We start from the raw sequence: 10,354 nt of genomic DNA, 5'->3' as shown, positions 1-10,354 counted from the left end.
ACGAAGTGAGCGAATCAAGATGGAAAGAGAGACCTAAGGAGACAGTAGAGAGAGATATCGTCAACGTCGAATCAATAATCGAAGTATTTGAGCCGCCGCGTGCCTACATTAAACGCGGGTCTATTACGACCAGGTGACCGCGCCGGGCCCGACGGTCCCAGTCTCACCTCTTCAAAAAACCTCAACGAGAAGCTAAGGCACTCCAGCGTCCCTTGTTCACTGTCGAAGATGCACGCACGCTGCCCTCGTACTTACTGGCATCGCCGATATCCGGTGGTGCTCGGGTCTCATCACGGCAGCCGTTTTGCTTTGGTTCGCTTTGCTTCGCTTTACTTCGCTTTGCTTCGCTTTGCTTTCCTCCGAGACTGGCTCACACCCACTATGGCCTATTGGCCAAGAATGGGGTGATTTAAGAAAAAGATCATCAGAGTCTCAAAAGAATCACCATTGATAAATTTTGAATGAATAAAGAAATGAATTGCAAAAAAAATTTGAATTTTAGAAGGAACTCGTCCTGATTTAATTATATACCCCATGACAGCTGCACCAACATCCATATGATAATATTCATGTTCCTGGTCTTCTTCCCTAGGGAAATGGAGCAACCCACCTTGGGGGATCGGCCGCGGATCGCGCGGTGGAGGAACTGTTATCATTTTTTAAAAATAAGCTAGGGTGAAGTGAAATAAGCATCTTGCAAATGGAATTTAAGATGTCTACCGTTGCAGGTATGATAAATGAATTATCTAGGTATTTTGTGAATTTTGTGAGCATATTAAATCTTTGGAAGAATTCTAACATGCAGTACGTTTTGTCTCATGCAGAAAGATGCAGATGGCTTCACAAACGTTCCTGTGGCTGTAACCCAGTACTTGCCCCCAAGAAAGAGCTACAGGAAAAGTCAAATTCAAGCCAAAGTTTTGCAAGAGTCCTTCTCAGAAATCTGTTCCGCTGAGTAATGAAACGGCGGCATGTCGAAAGGAAGTGCTCTGGAGATTCATTCTAATTGCATAAGGGGCACAAGGGGGATATAGCCAGACCACACCTGTGGAGGTAAAAGTTTTTTGGGGGGACTCGGCACCGTTGTCTTGCAATCGTTACTTTAATTCTTCTAGAGGAGCACCATTTGTTGTTACAAGAAAACTGCGAGGCGGGAAATCAGATGTTGATATTAATAATGAGTGCGCGAATTTATTTGTAGTAGTACATTTTATGAATCGCGCCACAGTGATTAAAGCTGACGTAGGTAAAGTGGGGATTATAGGACCATCGTGGGATGCTACTGCGAGGGTGTCTGCATATTCGTTCAACGCTAGAGAAGAGTTTGTTGGCTTGCTCTTCTACTTCAGTTAAGGCTATGGCGCATGCCCACTGCGGCAGGGGCCCGTAAATGATGTACCAAATTTTTCAAAGTGGCACGATTGAAACGAAGGATGAAGAACATCATGTTAGCTTTAATTTAAACGACGAAGTATTAAGGACGGCGTAAGAATGAAATTGGAGGGAAACATGCGTTGCCGCAATCGGGCGACGAATCCAAATCGCTCGCGCGCGGCCATAGTACACAAATCTTGCGGCTCTTTAGCTATTAAGCTATCGCGACTGCTACCCCTTCCATCAACGTTTTCTGGGTATTTTTGTAGGCGTACAAGATTAGTTGGCGGAGTTTTAACTAGGAGGCAGTGAAGGAACACGCCTTGTGGATGCCATAGGGGAAGCAAAGGGAGAAATTGACACTGACGATTGCGTTCTGGCAGCATTATATTATATTTATTATAATGAAAAATATATTTCGATGAAACGGCATTTTAGTGCTTACAGTGTATAACCGAAATTGTAATGGTGTGTTGGAAGGGGCCCTGTAACCGCGGGCCGCACGTAGTATGTCAGTACAACAACAGCCAACTTATCGGTCAGTTACCTGAATGAAGCTCACTTATTGGTTGAATAGACACTAAAGATAAACGCTTAAATCAGTTTTGACTAAAATGTGATTTCGCCGAAAGCTACATTCTTTAATTTGATGTAACATCATCATTCCAAAAAAAAAAAACGTTTTCTAATATTTTCACGACGAAGCACCATTGCCAGGCCGTTAGCAAAATGACATTTATTTTCCTGTATTTGTTTAGTACGCCTGCCGTTGTAGAGCCTAGCAGACGTTGTGAAAACGTGCTAAGTTCAGTGTTTGACTCATTCAGAGTACAATGTAGTCTAAATTTAGTGATAAAATGTGATCTATGTTTAGCGATAAAGTGCCTACAACACCCAAACAGGGAATGTTAAATATGCGTGACGTCATAGCAGGCTAGTGCGGAAACTTCAGGACGGTGGCGCCGGCCGTCTTCTGTTCGTGGCCGCTATTCGAGACCTTCTCACAATCCACCATATTATTACATTTGGTGATGGCGGCATTTTGAACCAATAAGAGAGGCCATAGCAGCCATCTGGGCCTGTTCTGGGTCAATCAGAACTGAACGAGATGGTTTTTTGTCTTGCTACTTGTCGCTGGGCCAGTTGGCGTATCTCTGTGTGTAGTAGGATACGACAATGGATTTTTGTTTTGCTACTTGTCGCTGGGCCAGTTGGCGTATCCCTGTGTGTAGTAGGATACGACAATGGATTTTTGTTTTGCTACTTGTCGCTGCGCCACTTTGTGTATCCCTGTGTGTAGTAGGCTACGAAACGGGATACAAAACTGTCGCGGTGTATATTTATTTATTTGCCAACCCTTGTGCACGCGGCACATCGATCATGGCTATGGTCGCGCAGCGAGTGACGGCGCGGCTGAATTCGTTTTTCTTAGGCCCTACGCACGTTGGTGGCAAGGCGTTAAGACCATCGCCGTGTTCTGTTTTAGTTTTTGCAAAGAGAACCTGAGAGTCACCACGAATCCACTCTTAAGCAGCGCATCCTGGAGAGAGCCGCACGACCTGCCGCCCGGGTATCCTTTTGCCCATCTTACAAACTGGTGGGTGTCCGGTGATGGGGTTCAAACCACTGACGTTCCGGGCCACCATATCCCCTCGTTAACGCTTAACGTGCCGGCACTCTAAGCGGAGACCAGCGCTTTTATATCCGCAGTTTGTTCAAAGATTAGCTTGGAAATTCGCCAATACCATACGTAAATATTTAACCACACGTAAAACACGTCATTAGTACAGCTACAAGTTGATACACCACCAGCATTTCTCTTACTTCCTATTAGATATTTGCAACTGGAATCATGCATGCTTCAAGACCTTGCTAATGTTGCTAAGAATTTTATAGTTCTAAGATTTGAATCGTGATTAAACGTTATAATGCTACTTTTTAACAGCTAATGTTACGCCGCTCGTCTCCACGTCGTAAGTCGTTAGGATGGCTTCGCTTTTGCACCGGGGAAATTGCAATGAAGAAGAAGAGCGAAAGAACAAGGCCAGCCAGATCGTCTGTTCCGTGCCTGCATTGGAACCTGTAGGCCAGCCGGATCACCAGTGCTTAGCACGAGCGTGAGCCATTCTTGCAACCAGCTGTTCCTGCTCTGCGCAACCGGCCTTCCCGATTACGAACAGAGGCTACCAACTGAACTGTTCAATACGCCAAATTACACCCAAATTACGTATTGCATATGGTTAACTGTTCACTTCAATATACATTGATCCCGGTCTCTTGGAAAATTGCATGAATTGTGCGATTACTTAAACATCAAATCGTCTGATATATCTTGGACAACATTCAGCAAATTTCCCTTACAGTGAATCGAGTCAAAATAACAGAAAAAACGTAATTCATGTCCGGTGCAATGAATTTAATTCTTCTGAGGTTATTCTGTGCTCGACAAAAATCGTATTAAGGTCTCAATGTTTCATATGGTCAGCTCACATTGACTTAGAAAGCTGTATTCGACTGCCAGGACTATCAGGATATGTATTAACTTTGGTAACTTTAGATGTTGCAAAAGCATATGACACATGTCGAGGATGGACTTTTAATTTCTAGATTAGCCAGCCGTGCTGCTCTACACTCTATAGTGGCCTAGATTAGAAGAGTTGTTTTCTTACAGTCAATTCTTTTATTTCAAGGATGGGGTTACATCGGGCTCACATAAACAGACAAAAGGCGTTCCGCAGGGGTCAGATCTTGCTCGGCTTTTGTTGTATACTTTATTATGTTATGGACTAGTTCCGCGGGATGTACAATTCTTTATTTTTATGCTGATGAAATTGCATTTTCCTTCTCATCGTGGCATGGCACTACGTTAGGCCAAATTTTGCAATCTTATTTGTCTGCACTCCAGTGCTGTCTGCACGGACTCTTTCTGCCTTAACGTCACGATATGTGAGTGTCTACATTTTGCGACAGTAAGGGCTCCTAACCAGGTCTGGTTATTTTGAGTTAACAAGCAGAGCATACAATGCGCGATAACGGTTGTCTCTACAAAGTATTACATCCCTACGCGCGGCGCAAAAATCTTAAATTTCAAAGCGAACGCAGCTTTCCCTTCCCCTCGCAGCCGCTGCGCTCCAAGCCGGAGGTGGACGTGCACGTGCTAGTGGGCCTACGTACACGTGTTTGCTGTGACGTCACAGGTGGCGACACGTGACCTCGAGAATTATTCTAGGTAACATCTGTTATTTATGTAATATGGTGTTTGAATAGACGAAATAAAGCTTAGAAAAATAATAAAACACACAAACCAGATGTATGCATGTTTTTGTTTTACTTCGCACCGCAGCAAGAGAGATGTACTTCAGTTTCGTCTGCTTGTTCCCCCGTCGTGCAATTGCGCTCGAGATCACGCTCCCACGTCGTGCACTGGAGATCCGCTTGTGTCTGCCTCAGTATTCGAGTAGCACTGACTTATAGCGTTAGTCAGGTGTCCGCGTGCACAGCGCGCAAAATGATGCGCTGCGCGAAACGAGACAAACGCAACAGCTTGCGCGAGAGACCGTCAGCGGAAGTGCGCCGTGGCGCAAAAAAGCGAGGGGAAAGCAAATGAAGACGGCGCTCCTGACGTATACGTCACGTGATTCTCGAGGTGCTGTATGGGAGAGTGCAGGGAAGGCATTTCGCTTGTGGAGGCTAGACGGGGAAAGGGGAGAGAGTATCTCGCTTGGCAGCGTAGCTCGTTTCCTGAAATCATGCGTTCGTGGCAGTGAAATATTTCCATATTGGCTAATAATGAGCCGATTTGAAAAATTTTTGCTGGAGAACGCTCCCTAGAGGACACGTAACAACTTCCAGAGTATAACCAAAATTTGCTATGGGGGTTGGCGAGGGGCCCTTCAAGGGAAAAATAGCCTGTCCAGCCGGAACTTGATCTGGCATTGCTGCGACTACACACGCCCTACACTCTTCGACATCTCTTGGGGGTGAGGGGGCAAATCTGAACGCTCAAAGACGCCTAGCACGTCATTTTAGACGTAGGAGGCACAGATGACCGCTGATACCCTGGCGAGCCAAGAAGCGCTCATCCAGCAAGTCCAGCCATGGCCAGTGAAGTCCTAGAATAAGGACACATTCACCTGCCTCAAGAGCAGCGACCTCGGTATTCGAAATAAATGTTTTCTCTCTCTCTCTCTCTGTCACTCTCTTGCTTAACGTCAAGAAATGGCCGTTATTAGTGTTTTCATTATCAAACCTTGATTTAATTTCTCTTCATTATCGGCATGAGGTGATACCGCAAGTTGCCGCCTTGAAGAACTTAGGGATAACATGTGATGCCACGCTGAACTGGCAGCTGCAAATCGAAAGAGATGGTAATAAAGGAGAACATGCAATGGGTTTGTTACGCCGTTTAAGTAATAAAATGACTGGTTTGCGTAGGGCTACGTTGCTGATTATTTATGAGCTTTACGTCTGCCCCGTTCTCCAATTCGGTGGTGTCCTTTTTTCGGGATGTGCAGCAAACCAAGGTGAGATCTTTAATATTATTAGAAATGCAAGCCTCGCCTTGGGCTGCAAGTGTTGTGGGTGAGAATGTGACTTATCTGGAAGCTGTAATTCTTACTCTTGACTGCAGATGTAAGCAATTTACTGTCCGGACTTTTCTCAAAAGCTCTACAATGCATCCCTCTTCCGTTTGCAGTCCGTTTTCACAAATTCTCCCGATTCATTTTTCCCAACACGTTGACGGCATTATCGACAACCACAAGTTCGTTTTCTTCAGACGCTGTTATCAAAACTTCATATTCGGCTACCTCGCCAGAGTTTTCCAAACAGTAATGCGTTAAAGGTGAAACTAATTTTTTAGATTTTTTCCAAAACACGCAAAGCTTCCCGTAGCCGCACTTGAAGGTCGCCTTCAAGTGTGCCAGCTTAGCTAGTTTCCGTCTCACTTGGTGATATCTACGGATGCGATACAAAATTTAGAGATGGCAGGAGTTGCCATCTTTTCAAATCAGCTTAACTGCTCTTTTGCTCTCTGTCGCTCTGATTACACCCCAATATTTCTTGTAGAATTTTAGGCAATTATTCTGGACATCAGAAAATTGTGTTGACAGACATCTAAAGTAACAATTATTATCGATGCGCTTTCGCTTTGTACAGACTTCAAATAATTGGTCCCAGCTGCTGAGCATATTTTCGAATATTGCTCCCGACAGTTTGTCCGACGTTCGCTTTGTCTGGATCACCGGTCATAGTTAAATGTTTATTAAATTAGTCAGCTGTCTCACTCGCATCGTCGTCACTAAATGGCGCAGTCTTAAGTATTCTTCCTGATTTCGCCTTGATAACAGAAGCTAGATTTAAGCAACTTTTATCTCTAAATTGCTATTAACGATGCCTACTTTACGCAGATAATTTTCAACACCTAAATTTCAGGCCGAACACGAGCAAATGCATTTCAGGACAATGCGAGGTGACCTTATCAAGCTTCCGTTGTAGTGTGCCATGTGCACGTGTCCTTCATCAACTACTAATACTGTCCGGAGACGTCGAGTTAAACCCAGGTCCAAGCACCCGTGCAAGCGAAACGCAAACATCCAGTGACATAATGACAGCACTGACTGAAATTCAATCTGGCCAAGCTTCACTACTAAAAGAAATGAAATCCCTGCAACGTAAGCTGTCCCAGAGCGACAGCGCTATAAAGGAGATTAAAGACCGCCTTGTCAAAATTGAAGAAGACTGCGCATCCCTGGTAGTAATAAAAGAACAAGTTCACGATATCCGGACGCTTGCCGATCAAAATGCAAAAGATATATCATTGATTAAGGCCAGGCTGGACGACTCGGAAGACCGCGCGCGACGCTCAAACCTAGTATTCTTTGGATTAACAGATCGCGAACGTTAAACGTGGGCCGAGTCAGAATCGTTAATAATAGATCTATGCCGTAAAGAATTAAATATAACTATTCAGTCGGTGGACATCTAACGTGCCCACCGTTTGGGCAAATTCAAAGTAAACAACAACCGGTCAATTATTGTAAAACTTTCACATTTCAAAGTAAAAGAACAAATTCTTTCACAGGGTAGGAAACTGAAGGGCACTGAATATAGAATTTCAGAAGATTACTCTCCTAGCACTCTAACAGCTAGAAGGCGTTTAGTCGAATTCGCCAAGACACAACAGAAACCATTCAAGCTCCGACATGACAAGCTAACTATTGGAAACAAACCTTACACGTTTGACCGCAACGCCCAAAAGGTTGTCCATCGTGCTTTAAATGCCTAGGCCCCTGCAATGCTAACTCCAAGAAAAATTGTTTTCGTTTGTTTTTACTAACATTAGAAGCATTTTTCCGAAGCTTGACGCTCTCAGTAATCTTGCCGACACAACAGAGTCTGACCTAATTGTTATTACTGAAACTTGGCTGAATTCTACAATAGAAGACTCTGAAATATTGCCATTTTTCCCTAATTTCAATATCTTCAGACATGATCGAACTACCAAACGTGGTGGCGGCGTATTCATTGGCGCTCATAAGGACCTTCAATGTACAGAAATTAAGACATCGTCCTCCCTAGAAATTCTGTTCGTCCTGTGTAATGCCTCTTACCCACCCACAATAATCGCAGTCTGCTATCGCCCCCCTGGTAATGATCCTAACTTTGTTGCAGAATTCCACGAAACATTGCGTTCGGTAACTGAATTGCATCACCACTCTCCGATGTTACTGTTCGGTGATTTTAACTTCCCCGCCATAAACTGGACTAACCTAACATCAGCAACTTCGCAACACAGTACCGAAAGCGATTTTGTTAACTCCTGCCTATCCTTTGGATTAACGCAACTTGTCACTGAACCTACACGTCAAAGTTGTAATTCTTCTAACATACTCGACCTCATTTTTGCCTCTGATCCTGACAAAGTTTATGCAATGACGCATTTGCCTGGTCTTTGTGATCATTCTATAATCCATGCATCGTACTCCTGTCAGCTTACACAACCTACAAAGATAACCAAAGTGATCAAACTGTATGACAAAGGAAATTACTCGGCAAATAACTCGGAACTCGCACATTTTGCTGCTTCATTCCACGCCAGTTTTTTTATGCGTTCTGTCGAAACTAACTGGCTGCTTTTTAAAAACAAGATGCTCGATGTGTTCGCGAGATACGTACCCGTTATTACCCTAAGCGAAAAACAGTCATCCCCATGGTTTAATATCACACTAAAGCGTCTTAACAATAAAAAGAAAAGGCTTTTTCGCTCGGCTAAACGATTTAACAATGCAGGCGCATGGAATAAGTATTACCTTGCAGAAAAAGAATTCGAAGCTCTAGCAAATAAAGAAAAACGCACTTTTTTTTTCGCAAACGCTGCCGTCTATGTTAAGAAATAACCCCCAAAAATTCTGGAAGGTTATTAACCCTAATAACTCCCAACCATTAGCTCTGTTTGACGATCAAAACAATCGTATTCCCGATTGCGAAATTGCTGAACAACTTAACCGTACTTTTTCTTCCGTCTTCACAACTGAACCAGTGAACATATTATCTCGCTTTCCTCTTTCGGATCATGAAGCCATGCCTGATATTACCTTTTGTCCTTACGGCATTGAGAAACTAATTGATTCATTAAAACTTACATCACACTCTGGCGTCGATGAAATAAATGCTAAAATGCTGAAAAACACCAAAACAAATGTGAGCGCGATGTTATGTGCTATTTTTCAGCAATCATTGTCATCAGGAGTGGTGCCGGAAGACTGGAGAGTAGGCAAGATTGTTCCAGTCCCCAAAAAAGGTCCTCCATCGCTGTGCTCTAGTTATCGCCCCATTTCACTCAACAGTGTTTGTTGCAAATTAATGGAGCATGTTATTTACTCTCAGATCGTAAAGTTTTTAGTATCCAATAACCTCTTTCACCCAGCTCAACATGGCTTCCGTAAAGGTCTCTCATGTGACACCCAACTAGCTTTATTTTTTCATGATCTAAGCTCTAACCTCGACTTGAACGTACCTGTAGATGCTATTTTCTTAGATTTTGAAAAGGCATTTGACAAAGTTCCACACCAACGGCTACTCCTAAAACTTTCCCGTCTCAAGATGAATCCATTTGTACTAGACTGGATACGTACCTTCCTCACTAACCGACAACAGTTTGTATTTGCTAACACACAGTCATCTAAAAGATCTTCTGTCCTTTCGGGCGTACCACAAGGCACAGTTTTCGGACCACTACTCTTTCTAATTTACATTAATGATCTTCCTACTGCGATCTCTTCTAACATTCGATTATTCGCAGACGATTGTGTAGTTTATCGACGCATAACTAACACTTAAGACATGCATTTGCTTCAAGATGACCTAAAACGCATTGAATTATGGTGTAACAAATGGTTGATGTCTTTGAATACTAAAAAAATCTCGCTAGTTTCTTTCCATCGCAGACAGCATCACCAATCGGGGAAATACACCATATACGGCGCCGAAATCTCATCCGTAGACTCGTATAAGTACCTCGGCATAACCTTTTCCACTACCCTAAATTGCTCACATCATGTCATTAACTTAGCCAATGCCGCGAATCGAACCCTCGGTTTTCTCCGCCGGAATCTAAGGCTTGCTCCCCCATCAGTAAGATTGTTAGCTTATGTTACATATGTCCGCCCTAAGTTAGAATATGCATGCTCTGTCTGGGATCCTCATCAACATAACCTATCTAATACACTGGAATCAATTCAAAACCGTGCAGCCCGGTTTATCTACTCTGAATATTCTTATCATGCAAGCGTGTCTGAACTAAAATCCCGTGCCGGTCTTACTAATCTAGAATCGCGACGTCTTATTTCTAGACTGTGTCTTTTTCACAAATTCTATCATTCACCACTCCACATTTCACCTATATTACCAGCTCATCATCAGTCCAGCCGCATTAACCACAGCAAAGCCGTGTATCCTCCCCCGGCGCAGACTACCTTTC

This window comes from Dermacentor variabilis, chromosome 7, assembly GCF_050947875.1.
Source record: "Dermacentor variabilis isolate Ectoservices chromosome 7, ASM5094787v1, whole genome shotgun sequence".
Taxonomy (NCBI): Eukaryota; Metazoa; Arthropoda; class Arachnida; order Ixodida; family Ixodidae; genus Dermacentor; species Dermacentor variabilis.
The sequence above is the reverse complement of the archived record's forward strand: the minus strand, read 5'-3'. Positions refer to the sequence as shown.